Source organism: Otolemur garnettii, unplaced genomic scaffold (genome assembly GCF_000181295.1).
Source record: "Otolemur garnettii isolate 467f Iridium unplaced genomic scaffold, OtoGar3 scaffold00022, whole genome shotgun sequence".
Taxonomy (NCBI): domain Eukaryota; kingdom Metazoa; phylum Chordata; class Mammalia; order Primates; family Galagidae; genus Otolemur; species Otolemur garnettii.
The window spans coordinates 2936346-2959192 of record NW_003852417.1 but is presented as its reverse complement, the minus strand read 5'-3'; the positions used below and the strand labels follow the sequence as shown (position 1 = coordinate 2959192).

The window sequence follows — 22847 nt, the reverse complement described above, 5'->3', positions numbered from 1 at the left end:
TCTGTGTTGGACATTCCATCAACAAGGAATGCATTTGGCTGCAAATGCCACAAAACCTGGCAAACAGTGGCTTACACAAGAAATGATTTTCTTTGTGTCCAGAACAAGATGATGGGGGCAGGGGTCCAGGGCTTAGGCAGTACTCAGAGAATGACACCCAGGCCCCAGTCTCTTTCTGTGTCCTTAGTACATGGATTTCAGCCTCAGGACGGCTGCCCTACCTCCAGAAATCACATCTACTTTTCAGGCAGGAAAACAACAGATGGGCCAAAAGCCTCTGCCTTGGGACTTTGGCCTTCCCAGCAGGCTGAGGCTAACATATCATAGCTCAAACTCACAGGGCCCCACAGCAGGGGAGGCAGCTGAGGAGGCCTGGCCTTTCCTTTCCAGCCTCCTGGTGGGAGACCTCTCACTCACTGTGCCTGCCATCGTCCTCCTCAGGCTTCCAAGCCCTCCCCCTATTTCCTCCAAACCTTTGCTCAGATGTCACCTTCTCCTGAGGCCTTCTCTGACCATCCTGTTTAGAACAACATACTAAAAGAAATGAAAATATATGTCCCACACAAAAACTCGCACACAAATATTTCTAGCAGCATTTTTCGTAATAGCCAAGAATGTAAATAACCCAAACCGTTCATCAGCAGAAGAACAGATTTTTAAAATGTGGCTTATCCATACGATGGAACAGTATTCAGCCACCTGGAGACATGACGTCGGGACACACACAGTAACGTGGAGGAACCATGAAAACATCACGCTCAGGAAAGGAAGCCAGACACAGACGCCACACAGCCTGTGACTCATTTATATAAAATGTTCACAAGGAGCAAATCCATAGAGACCAAAGGTAAATGACTGGTTTCCAGGGCCTAGGGCGACAGGAGATTGAGGAGTGACTGCTAATGGCTCTGGGAGCTCTTTCGTGGGTGATGAAAATGTTCTGAAATTAGATACTAGTGACTGGTACTCAACTTTGCCAACATCCTAAAACCAACTGAATTGTACATTTTTCAGTGTTGACTTTCATGGTATGTAAATCATACCCTAACTAAAAAACACTTTCTCCTGAAATAAAAAATTGTGTTTCTCACCCACCCCCATCTCATACCCACACCCACTTCACTAACTCATTTTTTTCTATAGTCTTCTGGCTTGCTAAGTATTACTACATTATTCTGCAGTTTACTGTCTGCTGCTCCCAGCTAGAAACATAGGCCCCTCCAGGGCAGGCCTTCTGCATTGGTCTTTCCTCTGACACAGAGTCTGGCACATAGTGGGCACTATGTGAATGAATGAATGAATGAATGAATGAATGAACAAATAAAGGACGCTGCACCAAGGGGCCAGAGTGGAGCCCATTGTTGGGAGAACCCATCTTTCCCAGCAGGGGATTGTCTCTCCAAGCCTGGTCTCTGCTTAAGAGATCACTACACACATGGTCCCAGCCAGGCTAAAAGATGAGACTCATGCTTGGGAGGGGACTGGCCAGGACCAAAGGCCTCACACATGACCAAGCCTCAAGGGCCAAGCGGTAGTGCCCAGGGAAAACAGGGTGCCCAGGCTGGCCTAGCAGGCTCCTTGGAGGAGACGGTCCCCAAGCAAGGCCGCAGGAGTCAGGTGTAAATCCTTCTTTCCTCTAATGGTGGTGCTGAGAATAAGAGGAGTGTTCTCTTCCCTTGTAATCCACATCCACGACCCCAGACCCAGAGCAGGGAGTTCCCTACAGCCAGGCAGGACCAACTCCACCCAGCAAGAGGCAGTCCAATGGGAAAGGAGGTCCTGGGAACTTCAAGCCTCAAATGCCCATCTATTCCTCACCCCTCACTCCAACAAAGGTGATCACAGGGCGAGCTGACAGGGGAGCTTGCTAAACAGATGCTCTGACTTGAGCCAGGCCTGACAGTCTGTTTTTGAACAAGTGAACAAGTGTTCTCCCGAGCATTCGGTTCCCAGGCTGCCTATACACACCAGCAAGTTACTCCCCTGCCTGGCAGACAGAAAGATGAAGAAGATCCGATGTTCCCAGGGCAGGCGGGAGAGAGGACCCAGACCTTTTCCCATTTCCTCTGTGAGGCTTCCGGCATCTCCTTCAGGCTGACATCTTGTAGCAAGAAAGTGAAAAACACAGGGTGACCACAGACCAGGGGAAGAAAAGAGCAGAAGACTCAGAACCCAAATTCCCACAAAGGAAACCACAAAGGCCCAGCAAGAAAACCTGTTATTTCGGACAAGCCTGTGTTGAGGCAGCAGGAGGCGAATATAGAAAGACTGGCAATGATGATGATGGTCCTCACATTGGTATAGCCCTTGAGAGTTCATAACAGGCTTAGTGACAACTCAGATATTACAACAGTCCTGCAAGGGAGGTGTGTGCCCATGTCGCAGAGGAGGAAACAGATGCTGCAAGGTAATGCCCATCAAAAGCATAAGCATTGTCCCTGCCTGCCCGGGGACCAGCACCGAGAAGGCACAGGTGGCTGCTGTTTAAGCCTCAGCAAAGGTATCAGGAGAGGAACAGAGTCCATATGGAAGTGCCTTTTTCCTTTAAAAAGAACGATCTGTTCATTACCCATCAGATTGGAAGGGAGTCGGTCAGCCTCAAGAAAGATAGAAAGACAGCCCATCGCCAGTCCCATATGCCAGAGGTGACGGGTTCAAACTCAGCCCCCGCCAAAAACTGCAAAAAGAAAAAAGAAAGACAGCCCATGTCTGCCTTTATCCTCCCAAATGGAGTCATGCAAACCTCTGGCGTCCCTCAGTCCCAGGGCACTTGAGGCCTGAGGTTTATTTTCTCTGTCAGACCACAACATCCTCTGCCAGCATAAGACCAAGCTGGCCCAGCAAAATACTGGCTGCATAAATACTGGGTGTGTCCTTTCTCATGTCACCAATGTCCAGCTCAGCCACCAACTCTGTTCCACCCCCATGCACAAGCTGGTGATGAGGCCACTTGAGGACCTACTGTGTAACAAGCATGTGCAGACTAGGCTGTGTGGCACTGGGGCCACAATAGACCCTCACCGGCCACAAACTCACAGAAAGAAGAAAAGAGTGGCCGCTGCTTTTTGCTCAGATGCCTACCTTGGGCCTCCAGCATCTGATGTTGCCGGGCGCTCTGTTTTGGTAGGTTTGAGGACGCTGAAGGTGAATAGAAGAAAGGAGAAAGGAAACAGCCAAAGTTTGACAAGACTCAGGAAGTGCGGAGAACTTTCCACAGCTGACCACCACATGATTGCCTCTAGAAACCATTCAACAGGGCCTGGCATGGTAGCTCACACCTGTAATCCCAGACACTCAGAAGGCTGAGACAGGAGGAGCACTTATGCCCAGGAATTCAAAGCTGCAGTGAGCAATGACGATGCCACTGCACTCTAGCCTGGGCAACAGAACAAGACACTATCTCTAAAAAACAAGTTTAAAAAAATTAAAAAAAATAAACTATTCAATGAGGAAGAGCCCAAGAAAATGCATAAATAGAATTTTTTTTAGTGCATAAAATTATCAGGAGCAGACTGATAAAGCACCGTTCTACATTCTGAAAAATCCCTAAGAGTAACAACAGATCAAACAAGGTACATGCCCACTCACCCCCACAGGGACAGGGAGACAGGTTGCCTGCCCCCCCACCCCCACTGGCAGTGGCTGAAGGCTCCCTGAGCCAGGGACCGATCAGGGCCCCTCCCTGGCTTCAAGCTGTCTGGAATCACCACAATAATACATGCTTCCCCAGGGCAGGGCCGCCAACTGCTTTGCTCAGCACCCATCCTCAGGGCCCAGGGCCCAGGCCAGGGCTTAGCAATATGTAATTGTTGAATTAATTTGTTGAATTTTGCGGGGTAATCGTTGCTCATGCTAAAGCAAGTATCTCTAGATTTATTATAAGGTGATGTTGTTGTTGCTTGTTATTATTTTCAATAGGTGGTCTTGATGCATTTAAGTGTTTCTGGCAGGAAAAAATAGGGTTAAGACAGCAATCATAATTAAGCAAACACAACTGAGGGCAAAATTATGTCAGAAATCACAATGTAAGTCAACTAAAATCTCTGATCTTTGTTTAGAAAACTTGATTCATACACACTATTTCAGAAATGTCATGTAAAGTGAGCTGATTCCTCTTCCAGGACAACTGGGATACCCAGGAAACAACAGGGAACACCTGGTCTCCATGGCAACCTACCTGTCTCTAGTGATGGGCGAGCAGGCTTCCTGCCTATGTCGAATCCTGTAATAACCTGAGGACCAAACACTTGAAAAGGGAAATTTCTCAACACTGGAGCCATACTAAATTTTTTTTTTTTTTAATTTGGCATCTGTATGGTGAAGATCCTAAAATTATTTACCAAGCATGATGAGAATTTTGATGACAGTTATATTTTCTTTCTCCAGATCATAAATACAGATGGTGGTCTATGAAGATGTGGTTCTTTAAATATTTAATCCAGGAAAGCACAAGCAGGAGCTGAGCCTGCAACAGAGGCAATCTCTGGTTTTCCAGATTGGAGAGGGATGTTATTAACCTAGAGACAGCTCAGCCCCAGCATCTCTCTCCCTCACTCCCCTGAAATTAATCTTTCATATTAGCCAGTTTCTCTGACGGCTGGCCTCATCTGCATAATTTCCCACTGCTGGCTCAATATCCTGGACTCAGACAGATTAAACCCCTGAAAGAATGATTGGGGGAATCACCGCCGGAGCAGCCTTTGGAGAGAAGCCACCAAAAGTCAGGCATGGCCCCAATAAGAGCAGAGGTGGCCCGAAGTCAACCCGACATCTGAGTCACAGGGACAAGAGGAAAGGTTGCCAGCAGGAGTACTCTAACTTGCAGGGGCTAGAGAGCAGCAGGTCCACTGTCAGCAGGCGTCATAAAGGACGGGAAGGGATGGGAATACAAAAAAATTATTTTCAAAAAGGGAGCTGAAACACGCAGCCTGACAGACAAACAGAAAGGAGCTTATTCCCAGACATCAGGGACTGTTAGCTTTAAGATGTCAAACCACTTCAGTAAGGAAGTACCTGAGGTTAAACAGCAGGAGCCACGACGCCTCCTTCCAAGTCAAGAATCAAAGCGAACACCCAAATTCAAGCAAACAACACAGGAGAGACACATTCTAGATCATAAACAAGCTCTATACTCTGCCACGCTGAAATGGCGAATTTTATTAAAGACTAGGCACATTTTTCTTAATATCTCAGTTAATAGACTTGCTCAGTATTGAATTTACATGCAACTAACACATTCTAATAAGGTATTATGATAAATGCCCACTAATTTAAATAACCACAAGTTTGGAAATTGGGGGCTCCAGCCAGTCTGACTATAAAAAGAAAAGTTTGCTAGGCAAATCAGGAAGGAAACGAGGAACTGGTGTTTGGAGTTCCTTTTAAACCCTTTTTCCTTTCCAATTGTAAAAGTAATACATGTGCATTGAAAATTTAGGATTAGAGAAGTATGAAAAAAGCAAGGAAAAAAACCCACCCACGATCCCGTCGGATCCAACCACCGTTAACAGTGCTATATTTCCTTTTTTGACTTTTCCCTCCCAAACATAACTGACATGAAATTGTCTATATAACTGTCTATCTTACTTCCCAGCCCCACATTCGGGAGAAATGTTTACACAGCTGATTTTCAACCCCCTTTGCAAATACCTACTATCCTGCTACCACTAATGTGCTAAAATCTCAAATAATTCTTAGCAATTTATTAAAAGAGCAACCCGAGGCAAAGCCTGGTCAGCCGGGTGCGTTACTACATACGCTTGCGTCTGAAAATAACACAATTACTTGTTCTCTGCAGTACTACTCCCTGCTTCTGACTTTTCCCTGTTCACAATTATCCAAAACGAGAAGCTCCATTTCCTGACGTGATCAGTGGTATCACCTCCCAGGAAGAACCGGAATACATCATTACAATGAGAAGGCAACATCCTCGGAAGTGGCTTTTCTCGCCAGCGCATCCTCTTAGGGGGACAGTAAGCAGCTTCTAAATAAAGCCCAAGGACTAGCTGACTGCCAGCCTCCTTCTGTACTCCCACAGTGACTGCCCCACTGTGGTCACTTGCCGTCTGTCTCCTCCGCTATACCCTGGTCCTCTTAATCTCAGCCTCCTTAACACAGGAAGTAACAGAAAAGGTTGAATGGTGTCAGCTGGGTGACAAAACCAACCCCGGAGTTCACCTCCCTAACTCCCAGCTTCAGCGCCCTTCAGCCCCTACCTCTCCTCTAGTCTCCGCTCCACAAATCTGCTCCCCAAATTATCAGTTGCTTCTGAATTATAATGCTGCCTCTTAATATGGCAATTGCTAAGGTGCTGTATTTTTTTTTCTAAGAGGTTCATTTTTTTGCAGTCAGTTTAGCTATGAAAATTCTCTCTGTGCTCTACGTTGGATGTACTCTACGATGCAAGTTTATATTTTTAAACCTTTTTCCTGAATTGTAGAGCTGACAGAGGATTAAGAGGTTATCTAGCTCTAAGCCTCATTTCACAAATGAGAGAACTTAGATGTGGAGAGGAAACATCCCACATGTTAAATCAAAGCCAGACATGAATAACCGGATTGGGTCACTCCGCTAACCCATAAAGCCTCGATGACTTCCAGACCACTGTCCTGCAATTTTAACAAATGCGTAAAACGTTTTCTTGCCAATAGAAAATGAACGCAGAAAACAGCACTAGTGTGCTTTGCCTGCAAAGCAAGCCAGGCAGAGTGCTAAGATAGTAAGTAATTTAATGTACCCACCATCCTACTGATAAGGAATTGGGGGTAGTTCAGGCACAAGTTTGGGCATCTTTTGTGTTCTAGGCTCCATCCCAGGAATGGAGGGGGTCACCAAAGAGAAACCCACAAGGAGAGGTGGGCAAGCATGACACCTAACCAGTCAGGTCAGCCTCCAGCCAGAACAATCTGCCTTTCCTAGAGGGCAAAGAAGAACATTACAGAGCAGGTAATACTGGCCTGGGCCTAAACAAATGGCCAAGATTCTCCCAGCATCTTCCAGGTCAGTGATTTCACGTAGTCGCTTTCGAAATCACATTCCACCATCCAGCCACTTGGTTCTCTATGTCTACAATCATCCCGTCCTAACTCCCCTCATTACCACCATCCCCAACACCGGGAAACCACAACGAATAGCAAATTGCGCAGGAATGGGCTATGTGACACAGTGGCTCGAAGAGTGTGAAGCAATGCTAAGACTGGATGATGACGGTGATAGTGGTGGTGACGGTGATGGTTGTCATGATAGTGACAGTAACGATGGTGATGGTGATGGTTAGATGGTGATAGTAATGATGGTGGTGACAGAGGTAATGATAATGAAATGGTGATGGTGGTGATTTTGGTAATGCTGGTGATTGTGATGATTTTGGTGATAGTGATGATGGTGACCTCTCCATCCACATGATGATGATGTGGTTCTGGGAAACCAGATAAGCCACAGGAGAAGGAGCTACGGGCCACAGCGTGGGGATCCCTGGCCCGGAGAACCTGGATTTCCTCATCTGTGCTATCCTTCCCTTTCCCCCAACTCCTGCCAACACTGGTGAAGCTAATTCCTAAATGTACAAGCTTTCACCTTACAGCCAGCCATACTGTTTTTAGATCAGGTAATAGCATGTCATCAAGAACATAGGCTAATAAAAGCAGCAATTCTGTATCCTGGTTTTCAGAAAGAAGAGGGAAAAGCACCCCCAGAAAACAGGAATGGATTATACGTGCCATAGTTCCAGCATGAAGGAAAGAAAGGCCTGAGCACGCGCCAGAGGCCTGTTGCTACCTTTATTTACCAGGAAAGACACAAAGAAGCCAAAGCAGCCACCACATTTCCTGTTGCACCCTGGAGGCTCAGCCCTGTCAGCTGTCCAGGCAGTGCACTCGAAGGGCTTTTAATAGAGACCCCTATCACTGGGACACCAGGCCCAGGTGGGGGCCGCAGGTGGGAGAGGCCACCAGTCCTGCCACCCATGGCCCTGCCTCAGTCCCCAAGATTGGGGCTTTTCTGGAAACTTCACATCCCACATGCATTATGCCAGGAGTGCCTTTCTAGCCATATGTGGAAAATTGTATGATGTTAAAAATGATTTTTTTAAACACAGGCAATTAATCTGGAGATGTCCTTACTTCCCTCCAAAAATTGATTACGAGATAGCAAACAGAAAGGGTGGGAGTACAGGGAAAGGTGGGGGCTGTCATCAATCCCGTCTTCTGAAAATGTCTGTTTAATTCACAGAAAGAAGGAAGCAAGCTGAGCATTTTGCTGCTGGAGGAAAAGACTCTGTAACCCATACATACTGCTGCAGACAGCGTGATTCTGAGAGTGTGCCCAGCACTCTTCCCTGGCCTGCAGCACAAACACATCCACATTTGACAAATGCTTTCCAGGCACTGAAAGGGAGAGAGAACCAAGAGGTCCTGACCTCCTTACATCTGAGAACCTGGATTTCCTAACCTGCAGATCTCTTTGCACAGCCCCACAAGTTCAGGGTCACCCTGGGTGTGTCTGGAACCCTGAAAGACTCTTCTCAGAAGGCGCGAGGCTGGGACAGTCTAAAACGGCAGCTCCTCAAACCCCACACCGTGAACAGCACTGCTCCCTCCTGGAAAACTCCACACACAACTACCATAGGCTTTAACATCAACTACGACAGTCTGGCTTAAAATATACCTAATAAACTTGAACTTGAAGAGGAATGCTATACTTAGTGGCAAGGTGGCACTACATCCAAGAATTTTTTTTTTTTTTTTGAGACAGAGTTTCACTTTGTTGCCCTCAGTAGAGTGCCATGGCATCATAGCGACCTTAAACTCTTGGGCTTGTGCAATTGTCTTGCCTCAGCCTCCCAAGTAGCTGGGACTACAGGGCGCCCACCATAACACCTGGCTATTTTGTTGTTGTAGTTGTCAGTGTTGTTTGGCAAGCCCAGGTGGGATTCAAACCTACCACCTCTGGTGTATGTGGCTGGTGCCCTAGCTGCTGAGCTACAGGTGCCGAGCCCCAAGAACAGAGTCCGCAAACTATGGCCCACAGGCCACATGCGACCCGCCCGCCGGGTGTTTTTGCCACCACTGCCTGTCCTGCTTAGCAGCCAAATTGTCCCGGGCCTGCAGTCCCGCCCTCCAACAGTCTGAGGGACAGTGAACTGGCTCCCTGTTTAAAAAGTTTGAGGACCCCTGCCCAAGAATGTTTAAATAGTGACAACAGGCACCACTACTTACTGCACACATGACCATCCAAAGACTCACCTGGGTACTCACATCCCATCCACGCCTCCCTCGATCATCTGAGCTGCACCTGGATCACCTTTTTGCACACCAGCAAACTCAGATTACAACTCAAACTCAGGCCTGCCTGACCCCAATGCCCTGCTCTTTCCTCCAAGGTATTTTACAAATGAGAGTCTAAGAGTCCTGATCCTTCTGAGGGAAACAGGACATTCTGACTTTTCACCATCAGAGTTCTCTACAGTAGTGGGAGCAAGAGACCATTTGTGTCCTGGTAGTCTACACGTGAGACCCGGATCCACCAGGCTTATAGTGGCGCACATTTCTGTGTTTGAGTCCGAGCATCTGTCAAATGTGATCTCCTTCTCTCTTACCTTCCTGACAGGACAAAAATGATGCGAGGAGAGGAGAGACATTCTTCTGAACCACACAAACCACCACACAGCGCTCAACTCCTCCCTCCCCCAGTCTAGTCACCCAGGAGACTTCTCTGTGCACACGTGTTTGGAGCCATCCACCTGTTCAGCTGTGGACCAGGTACTGGGGCCATGGGGACATGTCACACAGCACTCCTGCCCTGGACAGAACTTCCATGGCTTGGGAAGGGATAAGACTTGTACAGGAAAAACTGAACCCCAGCCCAAGCAAGGCTGGAAAAGGGCCTATTATTACTACCAAATTGGGGGTGGAAGATAACAGGACCTAGTTTAATTTTTGACCTTTCAATGCTGACAGCCTTGGTCTGCTTATTTGCTCTGGACCTCCTCAGTTTTTCATTTAAAAAATGGGTTTCATGCCATTTGCCTCACATGTTCTTGCTGAAACAAGGTAATGTACATAGCAGGCCATGTCACCTGTCACGTCACACACCCAAGGGCAACACAAAAGAAATGTGAGTGAGGACAGACAGCAACTGCAGTCGGTCCAGCCAACATGCCCTGGGTATACTGTAGGTGCCAGCACTGCGCTCAGCACAGGCATGAGAGTCCAGTGAGAGAGCTCCTGTCTGGCAGGAGATGGCCAAGCACCTGGCTCATTTCATCAGCACTGGGAGAAAAAGCAGTTCTGACTGAAGACCTAGGAAGGCCTCATGGAAGAGGCCCCTGAGCCAAACCTACAGGCAGGAAGCAAAGGCAGATTCTGGACAGACAGAGGGCCTGGCAGTGGCTGCTTGGGGGTGGGGACAGGGACTGACTGCAAATAGGCTTGAGGGATCTTTCTGGGGTGACGGATATGTTCTAAAACTGGATCGTGGTGATGGTTGCACAACTCTGTAAATTTACTGAACATCATGAAACTGTACATTCAAAATGGGTATACTTTGTGGTATATGAATTATATCTTGATAAAGTTGTCAATTAAAAAAAAATGAGTAGAGGTTTATCAGATGAAGAAAGAAAGGCACCAAGTGATCTGGCCCCTGCCCTGCCCCCACCTCCTCTCCCCACTCAGCTCAGAGGGTGTTTCTCTAGGAAGACCTGGCCTGGGGTAGGAGCTTCCCTCAGTGGTACTTCAAGACCCACAGGCTTGTTGGATGGTCTCCCCTCTCCCCCAGCCCAAGACCTTGAACTCCACACAGGCAGAGGGGATGCCTGGGCCCAGCTTTCGCAGAGCCCAGCTTGGAGCGAAGTGAACAGTAGGTGGAGGAACCACTCACTCTAAGAGACTGAAGCTGGGTGGGGAGCAGAGTCGGGAAAGGAGTGAGATGATGAACCGTGTGTTTGAAGCAGTCAATGGCTGATGGTGGCAGCCAGTGGTGGAGGAACTGGGAGGAGGTGTGGGGCGAGGGAGCATAGCCAGGGCCACAGAGAGGGCTACTAGGTAAAGAAGGTACAGGAGCTCCCAAGCTCTCCTGAGAGTCCCAGCAATGAGCAGGTGAGAGTCACAGCAAGTAGAGAACGAAGTTTCAGCCAGGGGGAGTCCCAGGCTCTGCTCTGATGTGTAGTGGCTGGAAGCCCACCCCATCCTGGAAGACAGCATGGGGTCTGCAGGTCAGGAAGAGAGCTCAGGTGTGCATCACCCACCAGAGCCCCACAGGGCACCTGGGCAGGTGGAAGGAGACCGCACTCACCCAGCATAGCACCTGCCTGAGCCAACACCTTGCTGATGGAAGGGGACAGGAGTAAGGAAAGATTTTGGCTGGGGCAACAAAGTATCAAGACAAAATCAGGGAAGACTTCTGAAACAAGGACCACATGGACACCCAAAAGCATTCTTCCTTTCTTCAAGATCACCCTTAACCACGGAATAAATAGTTAACAATCTTGAGTTTTCTTAGCTAAGGGTCGGAGATCCAGCACTTGGTCCTACTCATCTGAGGCAGGTGGGGCTGACCTGCCACCTCCACCCCTTGGCTCCTAGTTTTCTGCCCACTTGGGTTGAAGCTCTAGCACAAAAAAGAAACAAATACCTGGAAAATACAGCTGCTGAGTTAGCTAACATTGAGGGTACACTCGGCTAATTAAGAAAAAGGAAAGCAGCCCCAGAAAGCCATCTTTCCTGCTCTGCTGCGGGCAGAGGAGGGTAGCAACAGAGAGAGAGAGCGGAGGTCTCTGGAAAGGATGTCTTTAGTTTGTCATGCCTCATAAATGCAGAGATGGAAAGCTTTGCCCCTGAGATTCAATTTTACTTGAAAGGACATGGCCAAGGTAGGGTTCTTGAAAGGATTTACTGTGCTTTTCAGATGATAGGGGGAAAAAAGTTCTTTATTCTTGCACCTTGCTCATCAGCACCTGAGAAATGTTCCACCTGTCAGACCGTATTGATTACCTGAAGTTATATTACAACCTGCACCACTGGATTCCAACGATTTTTTTTTTTTTTTTTGGTAGAAAGTAATTTGAAAGAAACCTTTTTCCAGAGGGCAAGTGGCCTTGAAAGAGCCCTGAGCCCGACTGGTAACTTCATATACAAACATCTTCTGTCATCCCCAGATTGGAAACTCAACCCAAAGGGAATTAATAGGGCAAGAGCTACATGAGATCACAGAGACACAGCCTTACATGTGGACAACACGAACACAATGAAGTAGCCTGCTGAGAGAGAATGAGAGAATGGGAGCCCCAAAGTAGAACATGATTAAAAAAACCTCCGTGTGTCCGCTCATCCTAACTCCTAATGTACTTTCCTTCCCCAAAGACAATGACAGCAGGCGCTGACAAACAACCAAAATAATCCCCATCAATCCTGGCTGACAATTCATAAACTGAGTGCATTATCTCATAATAAACAAGCATGGTTAGGGTTTGCTGGAATGCAGGGTTTTGATACAAACCTGACCCTGATCTAGATAAAAATTCAGCTGCCATGCAGCTTAAGCTTTGGTACTAAATAAACTCTGGGGCTCCCTGTTAGAAGCCTGGATCCTAAGTGGCATTTTTATCACTTATGAGGAGCAATACAATGTCTTAGAGTAAGTTTGAGGGAAGGACATACTGAGTAACTGGGGGCAGAGTGGCCCTGACACGCACTCAACATGGTATTGCATGTATGTGGGAACCCTTGGAATTGTGCCCGCAGAGCCTTGAAGGCAGAGGGTGTGGGCACCACGGAATCCCAGGATGGAACTCTGTGGCAGGTCCAGGCTGAAATGGTGCCAGGCGAGGGTCGGCACCATGTGCGCCAAAGGGAGCCCACTCTTTGTCCTGCCCCTGTTCTTCTTTGGAACAGCCCAGTGGCCAGAAAGGGGGACCAAGTCTCGCAAATTGTTATTAATCGGTTATCAAGATACCATTGACATCTGTGCCCCACTTAAAAATAGTGTAGACATAGAACTGAAAGGGAGGAGGTGAGGCTAGACAGGGCACCACACCCACCACAAGACAGAGGCAGAGCCCCAGGCCTCCCCTTGGGCACATTATCCAATAAAACCTCAAGAGCACAGTAATTATAGGCACTTTCAAAAGTGAAACAAAAATAGATCTAGGGCCAAAACACTGGCTAGCTTGAGACAAAGGGCTGGCTTTCACTAGGAAAAAGAAACAAAACAACACAAAACAGCTTTCTGGTCTGTCTTCTGAGCTAAGAAAGCCAGGCTGAATTTTTTTATATATATATTATTGAATCTGATTATGGGGAAAGAGCAGAATTCAGATCAAAAGCCCCTTTCTCCTCCAGGATATAAAAACATCTGGTGAAATGGCTGCGTTCTAAGTGTGCCCCTGTCACCAAATCAAGATGAAAAACTAGCTCATACCGTCCCTCTGGCCTGCGCCACTGCTGAGATCTCAGGGCTTCAGTCCTGCCAGAAGACAAACCAAAGGACTACACCAGAGGTTTCTTTCCGTTCCTGTATCCCAACAGCCTGCAGAGCAGTCAGCTTCCCTAGGAAGGCAGCGGGAGCCGCACCTGGGAAGAGCATCCCTCCCCAAAGCAGCCAAGCTCAGGCTCCCCCCAGCCCGCCCTAAGCCAGCTCCTCTAGCAGGTTGTTTTCCCACCCGGAGGGCCCTAAGAGGAAGAAACCCAGGCGACAGAGGAAGGAATCACTCGTTCTGCAGAAGTGGCAGGGACTCCGCCGCTTCGGACAGCTGGCCTGGCTTGGTTCGAGCAAGCGCAGCGGTGCTATAGCTGGACTCTCCTGAGAGTGAATCGTGGAAAGAACTGGGTGCGCACCCACTGCAGTTCAAATTTACGAGTAGTGGGTTTCGAGACTAAGTATTTTTAAAATGAGGCACGGGACGAGGAGGAAGCGTCCCCTACAGCCCCTGGCCTTCTGCTCTAGGCTGACTGCAAGGGAGAGGGGGCGGGAGGGGTTGGGGGTGGGGCTGGAGGGTGCCTGGTTTCCAGGACTCCGCGTCTTGGAAAACACACTCCTCTGACTGGAATCAGGGTCGCCAGGAGGAAAGGGGGTGGCCTTCGGCATGACCAGGCCAGGCCGGGATGCCCTAGGAGCCCAAGATCTGCGTCTGCGGGAGAGCGCCGCTTTCACACCATGGCTCTGGATTCCACGAGCTCCATCTCCCCCGGGACTAGGCACTTGTTGAACAAAAGAGCAGACTCCGCAGTGGCTGCCTTCCGGCCAGGAGAAAGACCAGAGCTGGCGCCCCGCGCTATGCGCGCCTGCACCCCGGAGGCGGCGACACCGGAGGTGCAGTGAGGAGGCAGCGCACCCAGCAGCCTAAACTTTCTCCCATCTCGATGCTTCGCGGTTAACGTGGAGCCCGAGAGAGGCACGAAACGTGCGGGGGGAGGGGGGCTTAAGAGCCCCACCCAGAATAAAAGGGGGGAAAGGACTAAACACAGGAGATGCAAGTCCACTTAACAGATCACCTTCTACGTGCCAGGCACTGGGCCAAGAGCTACCTTTAGTGCGTTCTCGTTTTTACCTGTCACGACAGCCCCCAAGGGAGGAGATGTCCCCATTTGAAAGAGAAGCAAATTGAGACCTGGGAAGGCGGCATGTCCGGCCCAGGTAGCAGTGCGGGACACGGTGAGGCCAAGGTTCCGCTCGTCGCCCACTGGCCTGGGAGAAGGGAGCGGATTGCCTCTGCATGGGTCCCCACCCTTGGCCGAAGCTCACAGGCGACCCACCTGGGCCGTGCAGACCTGCCTCCCTTCGCCCCCCCTCCCGCGCTTGCCCCGTCGGGTCACAGTTGTCTCCAAGGCTTCTAAGCTCCGCACTGCGCCGACCGACGGGATAGGGGGAAGAGCCACCCACGCCCACCCCGCCACCCACGCTCCACGCACAGATGCTCACACACTACACCCGCCCAGCACCCGTCCCCACCAGCAACTGCGCCCCAATACACAATTCCACAAACGCAGTCCAAAATGTGCACACCCAAGTGCACACAAGGAACCCACGAGTACTCCCCATTCCAAAGACATACCACCGTCCACCGTCATCCCCAACTCTACTGCGCAGAGAAACATAGGCAGCGCCCCCCCACCCCGACACACACACACACACACACACACACTAAGTACCCGACTGCAGCGCACGCCGATTCACACGCCCGCAGCTCAGCAACCCGCCCCTTCCCTACCGGCTCCAGCGCAGGACGCGTTCCGCTGGCTTCCTGAGCCCAAGTTCCGCGCCGGCGGCAGCTGCGGCGGGCGCGGGCCGCTGCCCGGGACCAGCTCGCCGAGGCCGGGAGGAGTGGCTAGGAGAGCGGGCCTCCGAGTGCCCACAGCCGCTGCACTGGCCTTGCGCTCATCGCCGCCCAACAAGACAAAAGGAAGCCGGCAGCCAAGGAAAGAGCAAGGTGGAGAATCCTGCCGGACCGCCCGCCTGCCGCCCGCCGCCGCCGCGGCCCGCCTGCCAGCTCCGGGAAGGAAGGGACGCGAAGGCGGGACCCAGAGGCGGGGGCCGAGGCGGGGCTCGCGGCCGGAGGCGGGCGCTCAAGTTCTCTGCGGACCCGCCCCCACCCGACCACGCCCCCGGCATTGGCCCCGCCTGGGCCTCTCTGGCCGGACTAGACTTGGGTCACCGCCCCGGCCGCTCGCCTTTTCCCTTACCACCCTGCCCACCAGACGCCCCCCTGGCCCCAGCTCCGCTTCAATTTCGGGGCACGGACGGAGCCGAGCACCGGTTTCGCCTCCCTAGCCCTTGGCCCCTGGCCTGCGGGAGTGGGAGAGGCCAGGAGGTGGTGCCAGAGGGGCCGGCCCAGCGCTGGCGCCCCCTCCCCCGCGTCCGCCACAGGAAGTGCGCTCCTGGGTGGCCCGCGAGGGCAAGCGGCCGGATAGCCCGAGACCCCCGGCACCTTGCTGGCCCGGCCGCCAGGCCCCTCTGCGCCTCCACTCCGCCCGGTGTGCAGCTACCACCCACCTTCCTGCGCCTCTGCCTGGCGAGGAGCCGTGGCCCAGAGGAGAGAGACCTGGGTTCCAGATTTGGTTACCTTCGGTTACTCAGGCTGTTTTGTCAAGTCCCCTCTAATCTCTCGGCTGTGGTCTCCCCACTTATAAAACGGACGCGTGGGAGGAGGGCTCCTCGGGGTCCTTGCCGCTCGCTCTGTGGGTCTTCCGTCTCCAGGATGAAGAAGGGGCTTGGCTGACACCTGGTGCCCACGCCCAGGCAGCCTCCCGGGCCTCCGGGAGGGGCAGCTCCCTACGGCCCCTGCGATGACACCTCCCTAGAAAGGCAGGAATCAGGGGCCGCACTTCCCAGAGCCCCTTCCCCAGCAGCTCCTGACAAACTGGGCCTCAGAAGAGCAGATCTCCACACACCTCCACCTCCGCCCCCACCGCCCGCCCCACACGTCCCTGAGGAAAGGCAGCCACATAAATTGGAGCTGGGCGATCGTGTTAGGCTGAGACAGAACTGTCTTTCTAGCGTCTCCAGGGGAAAACTCAGATCCCTCCTTCGAACCCTCCTCCACAGATAGCGCGGGGGGCTGAGAGCACACGGGAGGCTGGGGAACCACAGGGAGGAGAGGTCTCCCGGGCTGTTGCGGGGAGGCTTCTAGGAAGGTGGTCCGAGATCAGACTACTCTCTTTTTCTCCCTGGACTCCGCAGGCAGGATGGGGAAACAAAACCTGGAGGAAATCTTTCTCCTCATGGGCCCTGCAGTGAGAATAAAATGGAATAATGACTGCGCTCAATGTGAATGATGTGACCAGCTCTAGCTGGCCCAGGGCCTGGGTGGTGCCTACCTTGCTAGCAGTGACAGCTCAGGCAGGTTTCTCCTGCAGCTCTCAGTAACAACAGGTGCAGAGAGGAGGTGAGGAGCCCTCACCTGGAGGCCCAGACCCAGACCTGTTGAGGTGCCTTAGCGGGGTGGGGGGTGGGGGCGGGATGTGCAGTGCTGGGGTCAGGTTACCATGCAGCCTGAGCTCCAGGCTTTCACACAGGAGCCTGGCTTCTTCCACCTAGGGCCTCCTCTCTCTTCCTTCTTGGCTTCCCTGGGCTCTGTTGGTTACAACAAGAGAAGAGAGCTCTAGCTGGGTCCAAGGGCCAGGCCTGGAGGCAGCATGGTCACTTCTGCAGCATTCCTGGGCCAGAATTAGTCGTAGAGCCAGCTGGGAGTTAGGGAGTTACTAAGCCAGCCGGGTGAGCCCAAAGCACCACCCCTGCCACAGAAACTAAGCATATGTCTCCCAAGCACAGTCTCAGGGCAAGGGATGTCCCTATAAGCCTAGAAGAGCAAGAGTGCAATAGTCACAGGTGAGCTGTGAGGCAGGTGGGGAGAACGTTCAGGGGAAGCTCAAAAGCAGACCAAGGTTCATTCCTGAAACTGCATGTCCTCTCCCCTGGTGTGACTTTGCTACTTCTCCCCCAGCAATCTGTAACCTGCCCATTCTGCGAAGCTCAGGTCACTCTCCCCTGGCCCCTGACATCTCTGCACTTCTAAAGAAACAAACCGAATCACAGACCTCTTACTCCAGGTGTGTTGGTCTCTTCCTGTTTGTCCCGACTGTCCTTCATGATAAGGACAATCTACCCCTGGGAGCTGAGTGGAGGGAGAGCGCACAGCTACTCCATAAGTGCTTTTGAATTTAATAAACTAGAGCAAGGAAGAAAGTGAATTCAGGAAAAGGTGTTATATACAAGGTGGACATAAAGTTCGTGTGCCGTTTGAAAGAGTTTAACAGTCAATTGCACTTGGAACTTTGTTTCACAGCTCTAGAGGCTAGAAGTCCAAGATCAAAGTGCTGGCAGCGTTGGCTCCTTCGGACCGACGGCTGTAAGGGACAAAGAATCTCTTCATGCCTCTGCCCCAGCTTCTGGTAACCCCCCTCGTTCTTGGCTTATAGATGGCCATTTTCTCCCAGTGAATTCGCATCATATTCTTTCTATACATATCTGTCTCTGGGTCTACATTTCCCCCTTTTCATAAGGACATCCTGCTGACCTCATCTTAACTTGATCATCTGCAGAGACCCACTTTCCAAATAATGTCGCATTCATAGGTACCAAGGGATAGGATCCCAACATCTTTGGGGGTGTGAGGAAAATTCAATCCATAAAAGGCATCCTGCTGTATATGCAATTTGTCTTCCATACAGTGACAATAAACCCTGAAGACAGAAATAACTGATTCTTCCTAATAATAATGTCTAACTTAGTTTTCTGACTATTTTTCACCAATTTGTATTGTGTTAAAATACACCTAATATGAAAGTTATCACCTTAATCCTTTTTAAGTGGACAGTTTGGTGGTATTAAATACATTCATGATGCTGTCCAACCACTACCACCATCCAGCCCCAGTAAAACTGAAACTGTATACAGTACCCATTAAACAATGATGACTACTCTAATGCCTCATGTAAGTGAAATCACACAGTATCCGTCTTTTATTTCACTTAGCATAAGGTCCTCAAGATTCATCCATGCTGTAGCTATATGTCAGAAGTTTCTACCTTTTTAAGCAATATTCTTTTCTTTTTTTTTTTTTTGAGACAGAGCCTAAAGCTATCCCCCTGGGTAGAGTGCCATGGCATCACGCTCACAGCAACCTCCAACTCCTGGGCTCAAGCGAGTCTCCTGCCTCAGCCTCCCAAGTAGCTGGACTATAGGCGCCCACCGCAACGCCTGGCCATTTTTTGGTTGCAGCCATCATTGTTGTTTGGCTGGCCCGGGCTGGGGATTCGAACCCGCCACCTTAGGTGTATGTGGCTGGCGCCTTAGCCGCTTGAGCCACAGGCGCCGAGCCTAAGCAATATTCTCATTTCATTTATCTACTCAACAAATACTTGGCAAGCTATTGTGATGGTGCTGCGTGAACATAGGTATAGTGTACAACAATCTCTTTAAGACCCTATTTTCAGTTCTTTGGGGTATATACTTAGACATGGAATTACTGTGTTCTGTGGCAATTCTATTTTTAATTTTTTGAGGAACCACCATCACATTTTCCAGAGCAGCCGTGCCATTTTATGTTCCCATTCAACAGCACAGAAGAATTCCAATTTCTCTACATTCTCACCAACACTTGTTTTCTTTCTGATAGTCACCATTCTAATGGATGTGAAGTGGTAGGTCATTGTAGTTTTGATTTATGTTTCCCTGATGATTAGTGATGTTGAAGAACTTTTCATGTGTTTGTTGGCCGTTCATATATCTGTAGAGAAATGTCTATTCAAATCTTTCGTTCATTTTTTAATCAGGCTATTGTTGACTTTTAGGAATTCTCTCTATATCCTAGGTATCTATCTCAAATATATGATTTTATGATTTGCAGATGTTTTCTCTCGTTATGTGGGTTGACTTTTTACACCACTGGGTTTTTTTGTTGTTGTTTGTTTGTTTGTTTGTTTGTTTTTTGAGAGACAGGGTCTCTTGGGCTGGAGTACATGGTGCCATCATAGCTCACAGCAGCCTTGAACTCCTGGGCTCAAGTCCTCCTGCCTCAGCCTACCATGTAGCTGGGATGCCAGATGGGTACCATGGTGCTAAGTTAATTTTTTTTTTTTTTTATAGAGACTTGCTATGTTGCCCAGGCTGGTCTCAAACTCCTGGCCTCAAGCATTCCTCCCACTTCAGCTTCTCAAAATCCTGGGATTACAGGCATGAGTCACCATGTCCAGCCTGATTAGTCTTTTGTTATACAAAACTTTTATGAAATCCAATTTGTCTATTTTTTATTTTGTTTTCTGTGCCTTTGATGTCATATCCAAGAAAGTGCTGCCAAATCTAATGTTGTAAAGATTTACTCTATGTTTTCTTCTAAACGTTGCACAGTTTTAGCTCTTACATTTAGGTCTTTGGCCCATTTCGGGTTAATTTTTGTATATGGGGTTAGGTAGGGTCCAACTTCATTCTTTTCCATGTGGATATTCTGCTTTCCCAGCACCATCTGTTAAAAAGGTCATCCTTTCACCATTGAATGGCCATGCCACCCTTGCCACAAGTTATCTGACCATATATGGAAGAGTTTATTTGTGGGCTCTCTATTCTATTCCATTAATCTACATGCTGGTCTTTACTCCTTATTGTATGTTGTTTTCATTACTGGAGTAAGTTTGAAACTGAGACGTGGTGTCCTCCGGCTTTGTTCTTCTTTTTCTTTCTTTTTTTTTGGGGGGGGACAGAGTCTCACTATGTCGCCTTGGATAGAGTGCTATGTCATCACAGCTCACAGCAAACTTGAACTCTTGGGCTTAAGTGATTCTCTTGCCCCAGCCTCCCAAGTAGCTGGGACTACAGGCACCCGCCACAACACCTGGCTATTTTTGGTTGCAGTTGTCATTGTTGTTTGGCAGGCCACGCTGGATTAGAACCCACCAGCTCTGGTGTATGTGGCTGGTGCCCTAGCTGCTGAGCTGCAGGCTCGAGCCTTGTTCTTTTTCAAGATATGTGGGAGTCCCCTGAGATTTGGTATGAATTTTATCATAAGTTTTTCTATTTCTACAAAAAAAAAAAACCCAAAACATTGAAAGTTTGACTTTATTGCTTTTGAAGTATTTTTACATATGCTACCTCCAGGATCCCCGAGATTATTTCCACATCTTATAGATGAGGAAAGCTACTTCTACAGAAATGACTAAGGTCACATATTAGAATCATTAACAGTAAATCAGTAAAAGTAGACTCAGTGTCATTGTGCTGGGCCCACACAGGCTCCGGAAGAATTACTATTTTTGAGAAGATTGTTCATAGCACCTAAACTTGAGTGTGTGTTCTACTGGGGAGAATTTTTCAAATAAACATATTCACAAACTCCTGCTCCCAAACATTTGCGGAAGTAGGGGCTACCTTGTTCCTAGGTCCTCGTTTGATTTTATCACCCAGTTTCATTTGTAATTATTGAGTGGAGACATGTGGCTGCCAGGGATAGTCGGTGATATTGGCGATGGCACCTCTGGCTATCTGCCCTTCCCCTGACCCCAGGAGTCTGTGGGCAGAGGAAGTGGCCAGAGAACTCCGTGGCACCACCAGCAGTAAGAGAGAAAATAGGTGCTTGAAAAGGGAGATGTTGGAGATTTACCATGATCTATCAGCTGGCAGGAGCGCCAGTTCCTGCCTTGAATCAGTAGGTAGGTCAGAGCTGGGGAAATGGGATCGTTAAATCGCCTTGTTTATCTCTGAGGCACACCATGTTTGTGACCACTCATGAAAGAGATCTGAGATCCAAGGCTTGTCCAGGGATTGTGACTCGGAGGGAGGTTCTCATGGGCCCCCTTTTCTCCTTCATACTTTTAGCTCAAAATAAACTAAAAGGGTCCCCTCTTGTAGATCAACTGCCCTGATGTGGAATGCATTGTTCTCCCCACCTCAAATTTGTATGTTGGATTTTTAACACCTAACATGACTGTATTCGGAGATAGGACTCTTAGGAGGTAATTAAGGAGCCATGACAATGGGATTCTAATCCAGTAGGATTGGTGATCTTAGAAGAGGAAGAAAGGCCATTTGAAGACACAGCAAAAAAGTGACTGCATACAAGCCAGGAAGTGGGCCTACCAGAAACTGAATGTTGATTCAGTGCTGGTTGCAGCACCTTGATCTTGAACTCACAGCCTCCAGAGCTCTGAGAAATAAGTTCTGTTGTTCAAGCCCTCCAGTCTGTTGTATTTCATCATGGCAGCCTGAGTGTAAGACATAGGCATGCCCTGTGTAGCTTTCCTTCCCCCACCTCCCACCCAGTCTGCCCTGCTACCCCTCTCTGATCTCAAGGCTGGGGCCTGGAACCCTGCGGCTTTAAGAACATGCTTGTTCCTCCAGCAGTTCCTTGCCCTCTTGCCTCCTTGGCCTGTCTGCCCAACGCCTTTGAGGGAGCAGGTGGGAATGAGCAGGGGTGCAGCTGCCAGGTAAGGCTCCTGGCTGGGCTCTGCTCGCATTGCTGCCCTCAAAGGTGCGCTGACAGGAGTGTCCTTGAGATGCAGGGAAGGAAGCAGGACTCTGAGTCAGACAAGCCTGGTCTCCCAGCTCTTCTATAAAGCAGACAACTTGACCTACCTCATAGGGTAGTTAAGAGGCTTACGTTAGCTAAAAAACATAGCTCCCTCCCTCCTTCACTTCTCCCTTTAGCAAACTTAAAACATTCTCTATAGCAGCCTTGATTGGGGCCCAAACCAGAGTTCCAATTTTCTAATTATAAAATGTGGATATTAATGTCTCCCTTGCAAAGGGCCTAAAGCAAGGAATTAATAGGTACTCAATAACAATAGGTTTACAGGTATCCTTTCATCACATTGTCATCGTCATGAAGTTGACTGCCCACAGAGCACATGTGTATAAAGATGGCCATCCCAGCGGCTCACAGTCAGGAGACACGGGGGTCGGTCCCAGTCCCAGTCCCAGTATGTTCTGGCTACATTACCCAAACAAGACACCTGCCCTCTCTGAGCACATCTCCTCATGTGTGCTCTGCCCTCAGATGACTGGAGGGAGGTTAGACACACTAAAGAACAGGAAATACCTTTGTAAACTGTGAAGTACACCACAGGGACTTCGAATGTTGACCTTGAAGCAGTCACTCCACAGAGTTGCCCAGTTGGATTGAATTTATGTGCTCATACTGGTTTACACAGTGGGGGGAGGAAGCCCAAGGCCAGGACTCCTCGTTGCCCAGGAGGGGCCCACATCCCAGCAGCCTACAGCCCACCACACACACACACACACACACACACACACAAGTACAACATGCTCGACATCTTTCCCATGTCAGTGAAAAATGAGGGGAGCAGCCCAGAGTCTGTTTGGCTGCAGAGCGCTTATGCTAAAAGCAGGAAACCCAAAGCCAA

The 22847-nt window shown here is 49.6% G+C and overlaps 1 protein-coding gene across 1 annotated transcript in view; it reads right to left on the bottom strand.

Moving 5' to 3' along the window:
• Nucleotides 1-15510, bottom strand: part of HPCAL1 (hippocalcin like 1) — a 110938-nt gene extending 95428 nt beyond the window's left edge. The window contains exon 1 of the mRNA XM_003787388.3: nucleotides 15206-15510. The gene's annotated coding sequence lies outside the window, so the exon portion shown is untranslated. The remainder of the gene's footprint in view (nucleotides 1-15205) is intronic.
• Nucleotides 15511-22847: the final 7337 nt, after the last annotated feature.